Source organism: Typopeltis vanoorti, chromosome 5 (assembly GCF_054136105.1).
Source record: "Typopeltis vanoorti isolate ZY-2024b chromosome 5, IOZ_Tvanoo_1.0, whole genome shotgun sequence".
Lineage (NCBI taxonomy): Eukaryota > Metazoa > Arthropoda > Arachnida > Uropygi > Thelyphonidae > Typopeltis > Typopeltis vanoorti.
In genome coordinates this window covers 30,108,104-30,130,251 of record NC_143553.1, presented here as the reverse complement: position 1 = coordinate 30,130,251, position 22,148 = coordinate 30,108,104, and the positions used below count along the sequence as shown (strand labels likewise).

At 36.5% G+C, this 22,148-nt stretch overlaps 1 protein-coding gene across 2 annotated transcripts in view; it reads left to right on the top strand.

Annotated features, from left to right (window-relative positions):
- LOC150106281 (E3 ubiquitin-protein ligase MARCHF5-like) overlaps positions 1–22,148 on the top strand; it is a 116,561-nt gene that overhangs the window by 4,063 nt on the left and 90,350 nt on the right. The window lies entirely within an intron of this gene.

Here is a 22,148-nt window from a genome sequence, read left to right as displayed (position 1 = left end):
GTCAGAACTATATAAATACACAGGAACAAGATTCAAAGAAAGACTTATTATTTTTAAATAAAATTTACTCAACTGGTATCCCCCCAATAGAATGGAAAAAAAGTAATTGTGATTCCTATCTTTAAAAAAGGTAATAGAGATGACCCTAAAAACTATAGAGGTATCAGTATACTAAATTCATGCAAAATATATAGCTGAATCTTAAATAGCAAACTAATAAAATATTCCGAAAACTTTATTTTAGAAGTACAGAATGGATTTAGAAAAGGACGATAATGTATAGACATGGCCTTTTGCCTAAAATTAATAATAGAGAAAAGAATAGAATACAATTTAGAAACACATATTGAAAAAGCATTTGATAAAGTTAAAAGAAACATATTATTTAACATATTAAAAGAAAGACAAATACCAAATAATATCCTAAAAGCTATCACAAGTATATATGAAAATAATCAAATACAAATAAGATTAAATTACGAGCTCTCATATACGAGAGAGATAAACCAAAGGGTCCGACAGGGATGTCCCCTCTTTGCAACTCTTTTTAATATCTACTTAAATGAAATAATAATAAAATGGAATAAAAATTTACATCAAGGAATTAAACTTTCTCCTACAGTAAACTTAAACACTCTCCTCTTTGCTGACAACCAAATAATAATTACAAATTCTGAAGATAACTTACAGAAAGCTATTTTAGATCTAAATGAGATATCCAAAGATTATGGTATGATAATATCAACAGAAAAATCATGAACTATGGCCTTTAAAGGACAAGATCCAGCAAGAACTAAAATAGTAATAGATAACAAGATCTTAGAACAGGTGAATTCATTTAGCTACCTATGATGTATGATCACATATGAAAAAGATATAAACGTAAAAATTGCAAAATATTTAAAAATAACAGGTGTAATTAAGTCTATATTTAAACCAAACCTAGTTCAAAAACAAACCAGACTAAAAGTATACAATACATTAGCCCTACCAGTCTTAATGTATGGAAACAAAATCTGGACGATAAAACAAAAAGACAAACAAAGTTTAACAACAGCAGAAATGAAGTTTATGAGAAAAACTGCAAAGTATACTCTATTTGATCAAAAAGAAACGAAGAAATTATGAAAGAATTAAATCAAGAACCAGTAATAGAAAAAATTACAAAATATAAACATAAATGGATGGAACATGTTCAAAGAATGAAAACAGAAAGATTACCATAACAAGGCTTAAAGTACAAGCCATTAGGAAAAAGAAAACCAGGACGTCCTCTTAAGCGATTCAGCGATGACTTCTAAAACCGGAACAGGCCATGCAAGGCCTAAATCCTTGATACACATGATGATTATATATATACTCAAATTTGGGATGAGATAAAACAGATACTGATAATAGTTCATGATGTCTTAATTTTGTTAGCGTTTGCTCCTATGTTAAGTGGGACATCTGCTGTGCTAAAACATAAAAGTATTTGTTATGAATTATACCAAATATTTTTTTGCCTGGGACCTAAGTTCAAGAGGCCCATGATGAAGGATGAACCTGCATAAAGAATACCTGAGGAACTATAAATTCAAGGTCTACAACAGCAGTCAGTATTATTATAAAGTATATTTTTAAGGGATTGTTGATTGCAGCATTTGCTCAAGAATTAATTATTATTACTTTTCAGGACCTGTTGGAAGACTCATATCAAGAGGTCCATCTTAGACAACACAACGTCTTACTATTCTTTAAACCATTCATCTGCACATTCACCACCTTGTCAGGCAGAGCATTCCATGATCCAGCCATCCTGCATGAAGAAAAGCTACTTCTCACTCTCTTATTCACCACTTCCTTTTGCAACTTCCAGGATGTCCTCTTGTTCTACCATACAAAAAAATTTTCCTTTGTATGTCCTGTAAATAAATATCCTTTAACAGTTTAAATGTCAATCATGTCATCCTTCATCTTCCATCCACCAACCTCTTCAGTTGGCATGACCTCAGTTTGTCATCATGATAGACATTATACAGCTATGATATCATTTTTGTTATCTGCCTCTGTAACCATTTTCCAATGTTACTTAATCTACTTCAATCCTATTGATCAGATTTGAGCATAGTAATCAAGATGTGTCCTGTCAGGACTCGATACAGTGAGATCACCACTTATTTCTGCTGGTCAACATCCTTCTTAATATTTCAAGAGTCCTCTTTAATAACTTTGTCACCTTTGCAATATTTCCCCTAAACTTCAAATTTCTGTTGACTATCACTTAAAATTTTTTGCTTCCTCTACTTCTTATGGTATAGTGTCAATCTTGCATTGGTGATTCCAAATTTCAAGACCTTCTAGTTGACCTTCTTCAATCTTAGTTGCATTAAATTCACATTCCTATTCAGTTGCCCACCTGACTTGTTTATTCAAATCCTCCTGAAGGAAAAAAAAAAACTTTATAGATATTCATGCACATTCTTGAATTCTTGAAAATTAATGGAATTAGAAGCATTACGTAATATTGTTGTATAAATCATAAATGCTAACTAATGTATACAAAGGAGCCAATTTTCCATGATTGAAATTACTACTACAGTAATCTATCATTTTTTCCAACTACATTGGGAAGGTAATTCACTTCTGATCACTGAAGTACAATTACATGGTGGTGTACTAGAAGTTGGACATTCAAGGGTCGTTGTTTTGAAGATCAGATAAACAGTAGATTTCTGTTTTACATCTTCTGTGGAATTGGAAGACTATCATGGAGGCCTGCACCATGCTATTTTTTAAACTCATTTCTCAACTGAGCATTCACAACTGCCCCTGGTAACCCATTCCTCTCATTCACTGCTCTCCATGCAAAAATCTGGTCCTCATGCCTTTTCTAGTTACACTCTTGCATAAGTTCTCTCTCATGGAGTCATATCTTTTAAAAATTTCTTTAACATACTGTTCTATAAAACCATTTAATTAAAATACACTTCTATCGTACCCCTTATCTTCATCTGTTAGCTGAATTTAACCCACAAACAGTCTTTCCTTCTAGGGAGCACTCCACGGATTACTCACTATTTTGATCTATCACTTTGTGAATTCTATCCACAACTTCATTTTTGAGAAACCTAGGCAACCAAATCTGTACACAATAGTCAGATGAGAGAATTATATGAGAGAATCTTAATCTATTTATCGGATATCATCACAGCCTTATAAAAAGGGATGAAAACATCCTTATTCCTGCCTGTCCATGTGTTTCTTAATATCCAAGTGATCTTATGTGCTCTTGTTTTCCCTTTTGCAACATGTCTCTCTGAATGTCAACTTCATGCTTATCCTCACTTCCCGAATCCTTAACTGCATCAGTTTCTTGCAGTGCAATCCCATCACTGTAATACACATTATTTAAACTCTTCAGTTCAAACCTTACACTTTGCCACATTAAAATGGCAACCACTACTTTTTTTTTAGGCTATTCAAACCATCCTTCAAGGACCTCTGCATCATCTTTATTAACTATTCCCCTCTCTTTAGCATCAACACAGCTAACAACTGAATATTCCTTCCCAAATGATTCCCAGTATCATTTATATACAGCAACTGCCTAAATGCAAATGCTTGTGGCACACCACAGGTCATCTGTTTTCTCATTGATTCAACTCCACCATATAGGACTCTTTGATGTCTACCAATCAGCCACTGTCTCCATCCTGATTTGCCCTGGCTTGTGTAATATGGTACCTTGCAGTATCCCATTGATTGCCTTTGCTGTAGTTTATTATAAGTAAATTACTAAAATATCCTTTTCCTTCAAAAAGCCATTCTGTTCCCCATATAATATCATGTTCTTATTCATCCATTTCTGAATTCTGCCCTTCACCAAGAATGCCTCTTGTAGGCAACATGATTATCTTACTCTCTTTCCACTCCTTAGGACTTTGTCAGTATTGAGATGAATTAAACTGCATGGTTGAGCTCTGCCATTTACACTTTCTCTAACATGCAGACTGATATCAGGCTCACAGCCATTCACATTGAGATTTCTTAATATCAGTCTGCCTAATATCTCTCTAAATTCTAGATATCTATCTAAATATCTATCATTATAATTATTGTGTTATAGATTGGAATGAAGAGATAGCATTTGGGAATAAGGAAAAGGAATTTCTTGAGTTCTTGACAGATAGCTATCTCATGAGATGCGAGGAGCGAGAGTTTTAGATCTGACCATTTCATCAGAGGATGCAATTCCTCCAGTTGGTGAGAGTGATCATGAAGTGATCACCTGGGTTGTGGCTAGCCATATGCAGACTTCTGTGAAGAAAGGATATATGTGGAATTATAAGACTGGTGATTATTACAAGCTTAGGAGACAGCGTGGAGCTATAGCATGGAATGAGGAGTTGAGCAGTAAGAAAATAAATGCTGCTTTGGAACTGACAAAGAAATACACAACAGCATCAATATATGAATGTATTCTGAAGGCCAAAAGGCTGAATAAGGTAGGTGTAAAATTAATGAATGAGGGACTTAAGCATGAAATCTGGAAGAGGGTACTTTGGAGACAGTACAGGATGAATAATGGTAATAATCAGTTATATGAAGAATATAAAGAACAAGCCAGGAAAGTGACTCAGTTAGTAAGAAAAACAAAAGTGGAATATGAGCAGAAATTGGAAAGTCAGGTGAAGAAAAACCCTAGAGTGTTTTAGATATGTGGCAAATAGAAGGAAGAATGATAATGGTAAGATGTTAATGGATGAAAATAGTAGAATGGTAACTGCTATAGAAGACATTGTTGAGGTATTCAGTGATCAGCTTATAAGGGCGTTTCATTCTCACCAGGGTGGAATCATGAGGAACCTAAGTATAGATGACATAGGAGGGGATGTCTTAATTGTGAGTAGCAGGAAGTATTTGAGGAAATAAATAACTTTGATGTCAATAGGGCGGTAGGATTTGATGACATTATCACCATGCATCTTAAAGAAATGTTCCAGAGAATTGGCAGTAGCATTGGCATACTTCTTTAATAAGAGTCTTATGACAGCAAATATTCCATTGGAGTGGAAAGAGGATAAAATTGTTCCACTGCATAAAGGTGGTGATAAGGCTGTGCCTTCAAATTATAAGCAATCTGTATATTTGGAATTGTGGTGAAGGTACTAGAGAGATTTGAGAAGTAGGATACAGAAATGGGTTGATAACAGCAGTATTCTCTGTGGTTATCAGCATGGATTTGTTAAAAGGAGATCATGTTTTACTAACTTATGTAATGTAACAAGGTGACAAATACCCTGGACAGTGGAGATGCATATAAAGTGGTGTACTTAGACTTTGCCAAAGCTTTTGATAGACTACTTCAGACCTGATCAAGGCCTTATACAATGGCATCATAACCTCTTTGTTTCTGCATGTCAGGGTCCTCTATCCAATGTGACATCTTCACAACTTGTGCAATGTGGCTCCTGAATTTCATGTCCTTATTCACTATCACTCCCAGATCTCTCATCTCCTCTACCTCCTTTAAAGTTTTTCCACCAAGTGTTATGCTTAGCATCCCATCACTGCTGACCAAATTTCAAAACTCTATACTTTGCAACATTGAACTGACAGTTTCTCTTATCTGCCCATCATGCAATCTATTCAAGTCCTCCTGCAAGGCCATAACATTTACTTGACTCTACATTGCTTTCCCATTTTGTATCATCTGAAAACAGCTGCACATCCCAATATCATTAACATGCAAATTGAACAACAATGGTCCCAAAACTGACCCTTGTGGTACACCACTAGTGATGTTACTCTTTCAAGATACCACACCACCCATCCCATATACAACTTTCTGACAAGCTGTTAAATAAATTGAAACAAATGGGATTGGATAACAGACTTATGAGTTGGGCCAGTCACTGATCCAAAAGTTTCAGAAAGTTGTATATGGGGTGGGGGTGTGGTATCTTGAAAGAGTAACATCACTAGTGATGTTACTCTTTCGTCTGTAAATACTTGAATATCTCCTTGTAATCCAGTGATATTGACATAAATGTTGAATAGTAAATGATCCCTGTACTGAACTCTGTGGAACTTCACTTTTAACCTTTTTTACTCCCTGATACTCTTCTCTCATACACAACTTGCTGATATCTATCATAAAGCCAATTTTCAATCCAATCTGCTAGCGTGATATCTAAATCCATATGTTACAACTTAAATATCAACTTATGTGGCGCACTATCAAAATCCTCCTTTGCAAAATCCAGAAAAATTATATGTATGCCTTTCCTGTTTTTGTTAGTTTATTATAAAATGTCACTAGATTACTAAAACAAGAATACCCATTAACAAATCTGTGCTAACTTTCATAAGTAATATCACACTCATTTTCCCAGTTCTGTGTATGAGCTTTTAAAATTTTTTTTTTTTCCAGAATCTTAACAAACACAATTGAACTGGTCTATAGTTTCTTATTTCCATTCTACCACCCATATGCATTCTACTCCTTAGTGAAAGTATTGCCTTGTTGCATTACTTTCATTAAACAGTCAGGCCAGTGGCATGGTCAGTTCCTTAGCAATACTCTCTTAAAACAGCAAAATCCCATCTAATCTTACTGCTGTACAGAGTGTTCATTATTTGGAATAAATTCTCATCATTCACTTCTGATCCTTGAGTACTCGATCTAGGAATAAAAACTGGCTTCACAAGGGTGAAACATCTCAATTAATTGGTCATTCAACTGTTACATCATCTGCATTGGTCATCTGACTACCATTACCATCCCGCAGGGTCATTTACTCACAATCATTTCTACTCCTGCTGGCCACACAGTGGAAGATTTTTTTAAAAATTTGATTTTTTATTGTGCAAAGACATCAAAAGTCATGCTGTGCCAGGATACAGGTCACAGCAGTATATATGATAATTGGTTAGTAGGACAATCAGAAACATCCATGCCCTTGGTGGGATTCGAACCCGCAGCCTCTGGTGCTGGAGAGAAGATATACTAACCACTCAGCCAACCACACGGTGTGCGTGACACATACACACAGAGCAAAAGAAACTCCTTAATATTCTTGTTTTGCAGTGCTGATCTCTTTTCATATTTTGTTTCTTTTCATATCACAGTAGTCACCTTCCTATCTTGAGCTTTATATTCCTTGTGCAGTTGTTCTCCTATGTCTTCCATAACCTCATTTTCATCTGCAATTCTTATTTGATTTCCCTAGTTATCCATTTTACTCCATATTGCTGCCAACAAATGTTTTTCAACTAGTCATGCATTGCTAACCTCTCTTCCTTAGAATTCTTTCATCCATTGTACTGTTCCAAGCTAGTTTCTGAGTCTGTTATATGGTATTATAACCCATAATACCATATATGTTTGAAAATAGTACCATTTCATGGTATTATTTTGAAGCCTCCATGGTGTCATAAGAGTCGTCGTGGAAGATCAGACACTCACAGACCACAATAATATTGTATGTTTTCTTGACAACATTGAGTGTTGGAGTATCCATTACCCACTTTGGAAAGCATTCCATTCATTCACCACCACCATGCAAAAAATGTTTTTTCTCTCCCTTATTTAAATGATCTTTGTACAGTTTCTAGAGATGACTTCACATTCTCCCAGTGATGGGAGAATGTGACCCCATCCATGAAAAGTATTTTAAGCCTATATGAGGGGGAAGGGATCTGGAAAGTTCTGATAAACACCTAGAACAAAATTGATATTAAAGCCACTGATATAACCACAAGAAAGAACATATCTTAAAACCCTTTAACCTTCATGTTTCATCAAATTATAATAATTTGTTCTTTTTCTTTTAGCATATATAAGAAGACATAAAATTAAAAATATATCTATCACATCTCATCAACTTATATATCTTATTCATAATACTTATCCTCCTATCTACTAAGCTGTGCAGACTATATTCCCTTAATCTGTCCTCCTCCTCCTCAATATTTGTAGTCCTGAAATATTTGTCTTAGTTATTCACCTCTGCACTCTCTTTAGCATTTCCTTGTCATCCATGTTACCAGATCTGTGCATGGAAATCCAAATGTGGTCTGCTTTAGTGTCTTTATACATTGGAACTATCACCTCGTTATACCTACTTGTTAGTGTTCTTTTCATCATAACAATAATTTTCTGAGTAACCTTTACAGCCTTGGTGATTTCCTCTGAAATCACAAAGGTTGTAAACTATCCATTAAGAGTCCCAGATCTCTCACCTGAAGCAAAGTTCCTTCAGTATGATAAACCTCACTGCATCTTTTCTGGACAAAGTGCATAACTTTACGCTTAGGAACATTGACGTGACATCCCCATATTTTGGTGCATATCACAAACTTATTTAAATCTTCTTGTAAAAATATTAGGGAAGAACTTTCTGATGTTGCTCTTCCTAATAAGTTTCATCAGTAAACAACTGAATATCTCTTCTCAAACCTTGGACTATATGGAGGAACTTTGTGGATGCCAGTGTTACACCTGATATCTTGAGAATATAGAATTCTCAGCTATCATGGTGTAACATGAAGAATAAATAAAAAAAATTAAAAACCCTGCATAAAAGATAACAGTTGAATTAATTAAAAGAAAGATTCTTGCATCCAATAAAAAAAAAAAAAAAAATTGGTGTTTGTTAAACTAACTAACAAAAGAAAGAATATATTAATATTGTGATATGATTTAAATGAGAAAAGTTAAATAAATAAGACAGAAAAGGATTACTCATAAAAGATGGTATGTGAGAGGCTAGAGATTAAGTTATTAAGTAAGTTCATAGAAAATTTTTGGAAAGGGGATTAAATTAGAGGCTAGCAAAAGAAAACAACAGACTATCACTCAGGGCCGATTCCCGATTGAGACATCGTTACGGGCCCGCCGATCAAATGACGTTTGGAAGAAAAACGCCACCCTAATTGGTCGGTGAAGTAAAAACAAGAAAGGGGCGGAGAAAAGAAGTTAGAACAAGTGCCGTTAGGAGAGCAGGTATAAAAGGGTTGGAAACCCCCCCCCCCACGGGGCTTTTTTGGTTTTGGTTTTGATCCTGTTCCAAGGGAGTCCTTCACGAGCTCTTTCGTAGGGATTTCACGGTGATTTCCTGAGTGGCGAGATTGGGGTTATATTTCCGACGCCACAACACGGAAACAAAAGTGAGCAGAATTTCGGTTCCGTATTTCCTATGTGAGAAGCGAAGAATGCCATATAGTCGAGGAAAAGAAAGCATATTCTTTGTGTTTCGACTTCGGTGACAACTACGAGAAGCGGAAAGAAGTAAAGAAATCGATGTCCACGTGGCGAGTTGCACAGCCGATATATAGATGATTCAAAGTGTGTTCGGAGTTATGAAAAGTTAAGCCAGCGTAAGCCTAGTTCAATTCCAAAAAGAATGTAGGAGAAGCAGATTATCGGTGAGGTTATATCAAGATAGTTCAATCAGAAGAAGGTAAAGGTCCATATGAAAATCCCAAGAAAGAAAGGTACTGTAAAATATATCTAATGTTAACTAAAAATTTGTCTGTGATAAGTATCATTCTAATACGGAACTGTTGAAGTAACCAAGGAAATTTTATACTAGGACTTTAGTATCTGACAGAATATATTAAAAGTAAGCTGGCTAGTGTTAATGTTGTGTGAATAATTAAGTGTCCTGAGAATTTTTCATGTCTATTGTAATGTATTGGAAAGTTAAAATGTCATAGTTGTGTGTTAGTGCAGTAAATGGTTTAGTTAATCTACATAAGTTTGAATAGTTAAATAGTGTGAATTAATCTTATTTGTCCATGTCAAATGAATTTATGTGTTGAATTGTTATGGCGGCATGATCGTAATACTCATTATAGGATCATAGCCTAATTACTTGTAATAAGCTAATGTTAGTTTGTAAGTATTTAGTTTAGCATTAAATTGAATAATCATAAAAATTGTATTGTACCATGTTAAGTAATTTAATAAACCTTTGTTCAATGATAAAAGAGTTGTCTGAAATTGCTGTCCAATGCACCACTTGAAAAATTACGAACCTAATCACGCGGGAATTTAATGTTAAGAAACGAGATAAAGTGTCACGACTGCAACATTGTTTCACTTTCAGAAATATTTGAGTTCTTTCTCCTTGTTTTTGTATATAATATCTTAAACTAAATATCCCAAAAGGCGCAGTATAAATACAAATATTAGGGGTACTAAGGGGAGAAATAATTTAAGTATTAGTAAAAATTTTGGTGATATCTCGTGCATAGATAATAGAAGAACATAGATAAGAGGAAATTATAAATTAGAATAAAAATCGTAAATTGGGACACAACTTAAATGGCGCAGCCGGTAGGATATAAAGTATAAGAAAGTTAATAGAATAGAATAAGAAGAATAGGTCACAACACCAGTAGTGTGTTGGAGGATGTAGATAATGTTAAAGACCTACATAGAGATTTAGCCTTGGGTAGTTTATCGGATGTAGATGGTTTATTTTATGGTCGTGATTGTATTTGTGAATGCCGATTGAAAGCAGAATGCATGGAGAGAGAAATAGAACTCCTGAGAAAGGAGATGGAAGGAATGAAAACTGAATTGAGGAGAGAATGCGAGAACTAAGGTGAGAGAATATGAGAGACAAGGGACAAGAGGAAATTTTAGAAAGTCATGAGTGTGTAGAGAGAGAAGAAGGTGAGTGAATGGAAGAGACAGTAGAAGAGAGGAAATTGCAGAAGGACAAGAGAGTTTAGAAGCAAGGGATAGAGAGAGAGAGAGAGAGTGGAAGGTAAGAAGGAGAGTGGAAGAGAAAGGAGAGAGAGATTGGAAGCCATATCAGGGATGCCAGTGAGAGAAGGATGAATGAATCTGTTGGGAGTGTCATGTATGGCGATTCAGTGAATCAGGATGTACAGAATAGAGAGTGACAGAGGAGTGTTTGTCTGGTAGATTGACAGCATGGTAATGAAGAAGGGTGATAGTAATGGTTGGGACAAATGACCCGAGAGGTAGCATGAATTGTGTAGCACAAGATTTGAGGTTTATGTTAGATATAGTGCAGCAGAAATGTGTCTGAGGAAAGATAGTGAGTGTTGCCCTAGTATGATGATGTAGATTGGAGAAGAGCAATGATGACAAATGAAATGATAGTGAGAATGTGCAGAAAAAGAGGTCTGGAATATGTGAATGCATGGAATCCATCCTCAAATGTGTGAATACATTTGAGGATGGAAGAGAGCTATATGCAATAGATTTATTACATTTGAATGCAGAAGGGTGTAGGCATTGGAGGGACTGCTGTTTTCTGGGCAAGGGAGTGTGTCAGGACAAGGAAACTAGAATTGTACTGTTGGAACATCGCAGAGATGGCCTCATGGGAATTGCAGCTTGAGACATGAGGGTGGTGCACATTATATTACAGAGCCAGGTGGAGTGTGAGGGGAATATTAATGGCTATAAGAAGGCTGCCAGCATACTGGTTTTTCTGTATACAAATGCTAGGAGCATGAGGAATAAAGGGAATGAGTTTATGGCATTGGTTCAGTGAAGTTGCACTGATACCAACAACCAAAGGTTGTTGGTATCAGTGCAACTTCACTAACCGAGGAGGATGTTCTAACAGGGATAGAAATTGAAGGGTATAGCATATTTGGGATAGGGAAGGTAAATGTAGTGGTGGAGTGTTACTCATGATAAATGAATCTCAGGGCAGAGAATCTCAGTGGAAATAACTCTAATAGCTTTGACAGTATATGGTGTGAGATAGATGTTTACATGACAAGATATTTAGCCAGATGTTGTTACAACCCACGGAATATAGATGCCGAGCAGGAAATACTTAGGGAAATTAGTTTAGCAAGTGAAAAGAGTGATCATTATGAGGGACTTCAACTATAGTGATATAAACTGGGCAGAGGAGACAGCATTCATTGACCATGTCGCCGTCAATAAAGGTAAAATACATCACTCCTCTACACTTCATATCCATCATATTGGAATGATTGGAATGCCTTGCCTGAGAGTGTGGTGTCTGCAAGGAGTTTGAATGTGTTTAAGACCCGGTATGATGAGATGTGTGTGAGATAAAAGGACCTCCTAGATGAGTCTTTGACTCCATGAGGTCTTGTTTAATAATAATAATAATAATAATAATATATTTCAATGTAATATCAAAGGTATTATAATATTAATATGCACTTTGCATCCATGGTAATCTGGACGTATATACACTTTGTGGGTGATTAATAAGGGAATTGAATTTTTGGATTTCTTGAGGGACAACTATCTTAGACAGCATGTAATGGAGGGAACATGAGGATTGTTAGTTCTGGATTTGATCAGAGGATCTGAGTGTGACTGAGATGGCATACCTGCCCCTTGTTGGTGAGAGTGACCATCTACTCCTGACTTGGAGGATGAATAGGCATGGGAAGGTATCAAAATAGAAGTTATGTGATTTTCATAGCTTAGAAACAGGCTTGCAGATGTTAAGCAGTGCAATGGATGAAAGAATTTAAAGGAAAAGTGGTCGTTACTGCATGGGAGATACTTAAGAAAACATTATTGACAGTAATAACAGATTAAATATCTTGAGTGAAGAAGATAAAGCAATTTGGAGTAATGGATGACAAAAGGAATAAAAGGGGAATTGCAGAAAAAAAGAAAGATTATATAAAGGTGAAGAGCAGTTGTGTGAAGAATATAGGTTCAGGCTAGAAAAGTGATTAGTATTTTAAGGAGAGAAAAATTTGAATATGAGAGGAGACTGGTACTGCAGTCCAAAGAAAATCCCAAGGAGTTTTTTTGGCTATGTGGTGAGTAGGAGGAAAAATGATAGTGGATGGATTATCTTGCTGGGTGGAGATGGGAATTGTGTGACTAATGCAGATAACATAGTTCAGCTATTTAATGATTACTATATTAGTCTTCCATCCTGGCTACAGGCTTTATTCCTAGAAGGATAATGAATGGTAAAATGTTGGTGAATGAAGAGGATGTATTCTAAATACTGAATGTCAGAATGTCAATTTGGCAGGGGGACTAGATAGAATTTCACCACGTGTTTTTAGGGAATGTGCTATGGAGCTGACTGTGCCATTAACTGGCTATTTAATCAACGTCTTGCAATGGGGCAGGTTCCCAGAGAGTGGAAGGAGGATAAGATAGTACCATTGCATAAGGATGGTGGTAGAATGGAGGTATCAAACTATAGGCCTGTTTGTATTTTTTCTGTAGTTGTTGGAGAAACTGTTAAGAACGCATATACAGAATTGGGCAGATGAGGGTAATATTATTTATGCAGACCAGTATGGATTTGTTAAAGGGTGCACTTGTTTTAGTAATCTGGTTGCCTTTTACAAAAGAGTAACAAGAGCGGCGGTGGATGAAGGTAAAGCATATATATATATATATTTTTTTTTTTTTTGATTTTTCCTAGGCATTTGACAGGGTGCCACATGACAAGTTGATTTTTAAGTTGCATCATATGGATTTGAATATCAGGTTAGTGGATTGGTTCTCTAATAGATATCAGAAAGTTGTATATGGGGGAGCAGCATCAGGGAATAGTTAGGTTCCAAGTGGAGTTCCACAGGTTTAGTCTTAGGACTATTGCTGTTCAATCTTTGTCAATGATATTGTCACAGGACTACAGGAGAATGTTCAGTTGTTTGCAGATGATGTGAAGTTTGAGAGGGTTATTAGTAATAGTGCTGATGTTTTGGCTCTTCAAGAGGATTTGCATAAGCTGGAAAGGTGGGAAAATGAATGGGGTTATCAGCTAACTAAATGTAAGGTTTTAAAATTTGGGATCCACAGAATAGATACTTTATACTCACTTGATAGAGTTATACTGAAGGAAGTAGAGGAAGAAAAGGATCTCGGGGTGATTGTGGATAGAGATTCAAGGATAAGTTTCAAGGATATATTGCAAAGGTTGTGAAGACATCTCAGAGAATTTGGCAATATTGAGGAGAACATTGATCACGAGATATAAGTGTGCTGTTCCCATTGTATAAAGCTTTGATCAGACAATATCTGGATTTCTGTGGTCAGATCTGGTCACTGGGATTTGAAGGGATGAAGTAACCTCGGAGAGTGCAGAGATAGATAACAAAAATGATATCAGGATTGTACAAAGTTGATTATGAGGATAGACTGAGGGTATGTGGACTTCATAGTTTGGTGGATAGAAGACAAAGCGGGGATATGATGAGATATTCAAGCTGTTGAAGGGCTATTATTGTATTAACATGAAAATTTTTAGTATGATAGAACAAGAGACCAGATCAAGGGAAGTTGCAAAAGGTGGTGGTGAGTAAGGGGTAAGAAGTAAGTTTTTTCATGGAGAGTGGTAAGAGCATGGAATACATTGCCTGAGATGGTGGTGAACCTGCAGACTGTGGGTAATTTTATTGAGTGGTATGACAGACTTTGTATTGACCAGTGTTGACCTCTCACTATGAGTCTTATGATTCCATGGAGGTCAGAAAATTTATCAATGATATTGATATCATCATCACAATCAAATTCCTGATTTGTACCCTCAGGGGGTGTACAAGATATGATAGTACTACATGAAAAATTTACATCATTACTAACTTCCTATCTACAATTTTCCTCCAAATCAGTCTGTTACTTGTCAAGATTCTAACATTATCAGATCTTATATTTCTATCGTCTAAGGCACTTTGTACCATATCAATCCACCTATATCTTGTTCTTCCTCTGGGTCATTTTACTGCCAACCTGGCAGAGAACATTTGTTTTGCTAATCTTTCCTCTCCCATTCTGTTTAAGTGACCATACCACATGAGATTAGCTCTGCTAATGCGTTCCTGGATGCTGACAATGTCAAGTTCTTTCCTAATATCCTCATTTTTAATATGATATTGCCATTGATGCCATCTGTTCACACCTCTAATCTTTCTAAGGACTCTCATATCTGCAGTCTCTAGTCGTTAGTTAAGTGTTCTACTTCTGACCCAGCTTTCAGATCCATAAGTTAAAACTGGTTTGAACACTGTCGTGTATACAGCTAACTTAGTGTTCCGACTAATTTCTCTCTTATTCCATATAAATTTAATCAGTTGACTTCCTACCATACCAGCTTTGTTAATTCTGTTGTCTATTTCCATATTTAATTTACCATCTTCACTAAAAATCGTGCCTAAGTAGCTGAGAAGTTTTACTTGTTATACAGGTTCTCTGTTCAACACAGTTGACATTTTCAACGATTCTATCTCTTTTCATTGTCTTTGTTTTTTTATTGCTGAGCTTCATACCATATCTATTACAACAGATATTCAATTTAGTCAGAGAATCTTGCAGACTTGTAGTGGATTTATTTAGAAGTATAAACATCATCTGCATAAAGCAAAGAGCTGACATTAACATCTCCAATTCTGATATCATGTTTAATACTACTTTCCTTCATAATGCGATCCATATAGATAATGAATAACAGAGGGGATAATGTACATCCTTGTCTCACACCAGATTTAACATTAAACCATCTTCCTGTACTTCCTTCAATTCTAACTGCTGACTTGCAACTCAAATAAAGACTAAGTATTGCTTGATATAATGCCCCACTGACACCATATAACTGTAGCATATTGAATAGCTTCTCTCTTGGCACCTTGTCATATGCCTTTTCCAGATCGACAAAACTTAAATACAGATCTTTGTTATGGAATGACTTTTAATGGGATTATATTGATCAAGTGCATATAGTAAACAACTGTGTTATACCAACTAGTTTCACCAACTAAGGCTGTTGGCATCTTCAGAGTACATAACTGATGTAAGGCACTAAAAAGTAAAAAACTGTTACAAACTATAATCAACCAATTCCAATTATATTAAACAAAGAACAGAGCGCATACAATACATGCATAGAGCATGCATGATCTCACTTTCATTTAGGAACGTACTATAGTTGGCACTGTAATTCAGTTCTGGCAAGTTGAGAGATCTAATAAGGGTCTTCCAGATCACGGGTAAGATTAGTCCTTGGTTCCTGTTAAGGTTTTCAAAAAAGCGGGCAACTGTTGTAGCTTCTTTAAAAATTTGGGAGCGGAAGTCCTCCTCTATGTAAGGAATTGTGCTTCTATCCCACTCTATGTATGGTTCGTTCTTGAGAAATGAAAAGCTAACCCCGATTTTTCTTCTCTGTTATTATTGATGTCACCTATGTGTTCTTTTTGCCTAATTTCAAGGCTCCTTGACGTATGGCCGATGTAATTCAAGCTGCACGAGCAGGGTATGTTAAAAACTCCACCATATTTGGAGAAAGGATGGCTATCTTTTGGAGATCTTCAGAATTGTCAAATCGTTTCTGTAGGTTTAAAGGCCACTCTTATTAAACGTTTTTCAACAGATCTTTGTTATATTCCCATGCTTTCTCAATTATTTGTCATAAAGTGAAGATCTGATCCTGAGAGACTCTTTTTGGCCTGAATCCAGCTTGTTCTTCACCAAGCTTTTCTTCCACAATTCTTCTCAACCATTTCTCAAGTATACTTGCATAGGTCTTGCCAGGAACACTCAGTAGGGAAATAATGTAATTCTCACAATCAGTTTTATTTACCTTTTTATATATGGGTACTATTAGAGCTTTACTCCAATCATCAGGAATTCGTTCCTCTATCCAGGCCTTCTGAACTATGCAGTGCAGCCACTGTAAGACTTTTTTACCACCATACTTCAGCATTTCTGGTTGAATATCATCTACTCCTGTTGCCTTTCCACATTTCAAGCCTTTGATGGCTTTTTCTACTTCAAGTATGGATATGTATTCCTGACTGTATGCCTGTTGAGTGTTTTTTACCACTGTGCTATCACTGCTTGTTTCATTTAGCAATTTTTCGAATTAATTACTCCATACTTCAAGGATATCTTTTTCTCCCGTTTTCATGTCACCTTTATCATCTCTAACTCCTTTTACAGCACTCTTTCCTCCATTTCTAAGCTTCTTCAACAACCTCCAGAATATCTTATCACCTTCTTGATATTTATTTTCTATGTTCTTGCCGAAGTCCTCCCATGACTTTTGTTTAGCTAGTTTTACACAGTGTTTAGCTTTCTTACATTTGTCTCTGTATTCTCTAAGAGTGCAAGCTGACTTATTTGCTCAGGAACTTTTGATATGCTTTCTTATTTTCCTTCACTGCCTCTCTAACTTCCTGTGTCCACCATGGAGTTCTCATTTTTCTATACTTGCAGACAACCTCACCACATGCCTCTCTGGCTGAATCAATCAGGGTTTTCTTCAAGGCTTGCCACTGAATCTCCAAGGTTTGGTTTGCTGTTCTCAAACTCTTTCATTTTTCTTCAATAATGTTTGTGTATTTTAGTCTACAGTTCACATCTGAGAGCTTCTCAACTTTTATTTGCTTTAAAACTTTATTACATGTCATTCTTTTCAATTTTATGAAATTCAATTTTATCCTGTTCAAGACTAAATAGTGATCACTTCCAATTTCAGATCCTCTGTACACTCTGGTGTCCTGCACCAGGGAGAAAACATCACTATCAACAATAACATAGTCAATGAGACTTTTCTTATTCCTTGCCTCTTCTCTCCATGTTAATTTGTGCACATTTTTATGTTGGAACAAGGTGTTAGTAATAACCAGCCCATGTCCTGAGCAGAAATCTAACAAGTATTTGTCATTATTATTAGCTTTGCTCTTTTCTCCAAATTTTCCCAAAATCACTATTTAGATCCCCAACAAGGACCAACTTTTCCTTTTTCATTGTGTCAGTAGCTTTCTCTAGAGCCTCAAAAAATTCCTCCACTTCTACCTTAGTAGAGCCTTCTGTGGGATCATAGGCACAAATAAATCTCATTGTCCAGGTCCCCATTCTGATATTTGCCCACATCACTCTACTTGAGACTGACTGCCATTCAAGAAGATTAGCCTCGTATTTAGTGTTGAATACTATGGCTACGCCTTCTTTTTCTTGATTTTCATTGCCTGAATATAACATTTTGTATTTATTGCTCAGAAAGATCTCACCAGTTTTTGTCTTTTTTGTTTCAGTCACCCCTATTATGTCGATCTGGTACTTATCTTTAATTCCTCAGCTAGCTCCATTTCTTTGCCATTCAGGCTTCTTATGTTGATAGTACCAATCTGTAACTTTGATGATGTTGAGTTGGGGGTGTGTGCTTTCAGATTTGTTCCAGTAGCTGACTTTTCGCTGTTCGCCCTGGTTCCCTGGCGAAAATAACAGGGGCCTTGTTTAACCAGGCAACCTCCAGCCAGCATGAAATTTTGTCATGTTGTACCATCATTTTTTATATTGGTTTAAGCCAATAAGGATATAATTTGGTCGGCTAAATCCCAAATTGCCAGCCCATCCTCATTCATTCAGTATCCAGGTAGATATCCAACAGGGTGCACCATGAGAAGGTGAGGATTGGACATTAGGTCAGAAGCCCTGGTCGGTTCTCTGCATTCCTTTAAAGGCTATGTGGAGGTCTCCTCTCAGTTATACAGCTTTGAACTTTAAGCACCAATGATATCAATATATCATTGATATATGTAAATTAAACAACAATGATCCTAGAACAGAATTCTGTGGTATCCCACTTATCACCTTGTATTCTGTTTGTATTCAATTTGTATTCTGTTTCTAATCAGTCTCTCTGATACCTTCATCACTACACCATATATACACACTGTTTTCTAGTTAGACACTATTCACTTGGATTTTCCTTGTGCAGTGTCACTATTTTTTTTTTCTTTTCACTCTTATGGGATTGTACCTGTTGCCAGATTCTTGTTGAACAATGAAGTCAAGGTCACGTACATCTTTTTGTATGTTCCCTTAACATGCATTAGTGATATCTCATCCATTTCCAGAGTCTTATTAATTTCAAGGTCACTTAAAATTTTAAACACTTCTCATTCTTGAACTGTCTTCTGTCTTCCTCCCTGTTGCTATTCGACATTACTTCTCACCCCCCCCCCCTCCACTTGAAATATACAGTCATCCCTCAACTTACGTCCTTTCAAAGATACGTCCATGATCCCATAAGGGAATAAATAACATTTTCAACTATGCTGTCGAACAAGATGCAAGTGAGCGTAAAGTAAAAAGGTTTTTATTTTGCAACAAAGCAGTGGCAATAGTGCATTCAGCGGCAACCTCCCTTGGCAGTCTGCACTTGGCTTCAACAGTTCCTCTGGTTGATTTTGTATTTGAAAAATACGTTATTTGTGTATTTATCATTAAATATTTTGCGATATTTTGTGCAACATGACTCCTACATGCCCAATTAAAAAACCTAGTGAAGAATCACAGAAAAAGTGGCGAGCAGTTGATCTTGAAATGAAGTTGCAAGTTCAATGATAGTGACAAAGCAACAACAAGGTCCTATCAGTGATTGGAAAAGCTACTTCCATCATGCATAGAGGGCCTGAACCAAAAGCGCATACCTCTTAACACTGTGGCCATAACCACGAAGACACTAAGTCTCTTCAACATGTTGAAGGAAAAAGCAAGACCCGATTATGACTACAAATTCAATGCTTCTTCCGGTTGGTTCATTAGATTCAAGCAATATTTTGCATTGCATAATGCGAAAATGTATAGTGAATCTGCAAATGCCGATGAGAAGCCTGCCAAGGAGTTTGTGGATAAAATGATTACTGAGGAAAATTATTTGCCACAGCAAATATTTAATATGGATGAGACCTCCTTGTTTCGTAAAAAAATGCCCGAGCAGACAATTCATCCACAAAAAGCTAAAATCTATACCTGGTTTCAAAGTTCTTCAAGACTGTGTTATGATTCTGTTAGAGGATAATGTGGCCTGATATAAACTGAAACCATTTGTGATGTGTCACAATGAGAATCCACGAGCCTTCAAAAACATTAGGAAGAATACTCTTCCAGTTCGTTAGCGGAAATATAAGAAGTCGTAGTGACTTAGAAATTGTTTGCGGATGCCTTAATTAATTGTTATGCAAGTGAAATGGAAAGCTATTGTGTGAAAGAAAATGTAGAATTTAAAATTTTATTAATACTAGATAATGCTTCAGATCATCCTTCTTATATTGGTGATCCACCAATTTCAAGGTCATGTTTCCAAACACTTCATTAATTCAACCGATGGATCAGGGATCAGCTGAGGGAATTTGGACTGCAAAATTTGGTGGATAGAAGAAGGAGAGGTGATATGATTGAGACTTTTAAACTGTTGAGAGGTGGTTACAGGGTTGACACTGGGGTGTTCAACCAAGCGAAAGAACTCCCCGGTGTTACAGGGTTGACACTGGGGGAGTTCTTTCACTTGGTTGAACAGCGGGAAGGAGTGATGACAAGAGGCCATTCCTGGAAGTTACGAAAGGAATCTGTGAGCAAGAGGGTGAGGAGTGGTTTCTTTGCATGGAGGATGGTTGAACCATGGAATGCATTGCCTGGTGGAGTGGTGAGAGCTAAAACGGTCAATGAGTTTAAGGAGTGGTATGATGGACTTTGTGTTTCTTAGGGGGACCTCCCCTCAATGAGTCTTGATAGACTTTGTGTTTCTTAGGAAGGACCTCCCACGATGAGTCTTTTGACTCCATGGAGGCCTGAATAATAATAATAATTATCCACGGAGAACTTTTTCACAAGCCATTTCTGTTAATGAAGGAAACGACCAGACTCATGCAATTCTGGAAAGCATTCAATGTTTATCATGCTATTAAAATATTGCTTTGTAAATTGAGTGAAGAAATAGTGGATCTAGCAAACAACCTGAATCTCAAAGTGAATGATGACGACATTGTTCGACTCATAGGAAGTCCCCCCGAAGAGCTGACAACGAAGAATTGGTCGAACTGGAGGAACGTGTTGCAGAAGAGGAAGGAGAAAAGGAAGAGGAAAAAGAGAAGAAACAAAAAGAGGTAGTTAAACAATTCACAGTGAAGAGTCTTGCAGAAATGTTCTCTGCAGTTAGCGATGTTCACAAAATGGTTGAAAACATGGACCCCAATATTGAACGCTACTTATTAGTAGAAAGGAAAGTACATGATGCATTTGCTTGCTATAAACAAATTTATGATGAAAAGATGGAGAAGATTAAGCAAAGCACATTGGACATTTTCATCAAAAAAACAAAGGTTACACCAGAAGAGCCGCAGCCTGGTCCTTCACATAGGGAAGGTAATGAAGATGTGATTGTGGAGGAAGATTTGGGTGATTATTCTCCTGTTTTATAGTGGCAGTAATGCACAGTACACTTTTTTAATAAGGTTTAAAAATTAAAATGACAGCATACTTATTACGGTTAAGTCCCTAACCCCTATAATTGTATTGACGTTCATCCTGGCTGATGGAACGGAACCCTGACGTAAGTCGAGGGATGACTGTACTAACAAAATAATACATTTTCCTCATAGAACATCTTCTTTGACTCATGTTCCATCTCCAGCAACTAAAGTTAGTCTTTCATACTTCTTTTTTTTTTACTGGTGACATAACCATATAGTTCTTTAGGGTTTTGTTTTGCTGTCTCAGCCATTCTTTTGTATGCCAATTTTTTTTCTTTCTCACTGCACTATTCAGCCTTCTAATGTCTGTACTTTATACTCCTCATCCTGTTCAGGAGTACTCTGTTCTTCATATCTCTTTGATAACATCCTCATCTGGCAGTGCATTAAGTAACTGATTGTGGACCAAGTTCCAGGCATTGCTGATTCTCCCCCCCCCCCCAATTTGATCAAGCCACACCACCTCTGTTTTCTTAAGTTATCATAGTCTTCTGCCCTGTTATTATACATATCCCATTTTGTTCTGTGAAGCTTGCACCTGCCTAACCATTTCCCATGTCATAATCACTCTCCCCAGCTGATGGCACCATGGTAACTTCTTTTGTTATCACTGTATGCACCAATATTATTGAATCAGACCCTCGTGTCTAATGTGGTGCTTCGTCTATACGCTGTGTAAGGTAGTTATTCCTACATAGCTAAAGGAATTTCTTCTCCTTACATATTATTTCCTGCTTCCATAGTTAGTCACCATTATTATGATCTTCCTCTCATTCACCTGTCTCATTCACCTGCCTAAACATTCAGAATCATCTCTTGTGTCTACAGACATGAGAGATGATTCCGAAAGAATCTGTGATTTGTTGGTGAAGTTAAATTCCTTAATTTTATTTTGAAAAGTGAAATGC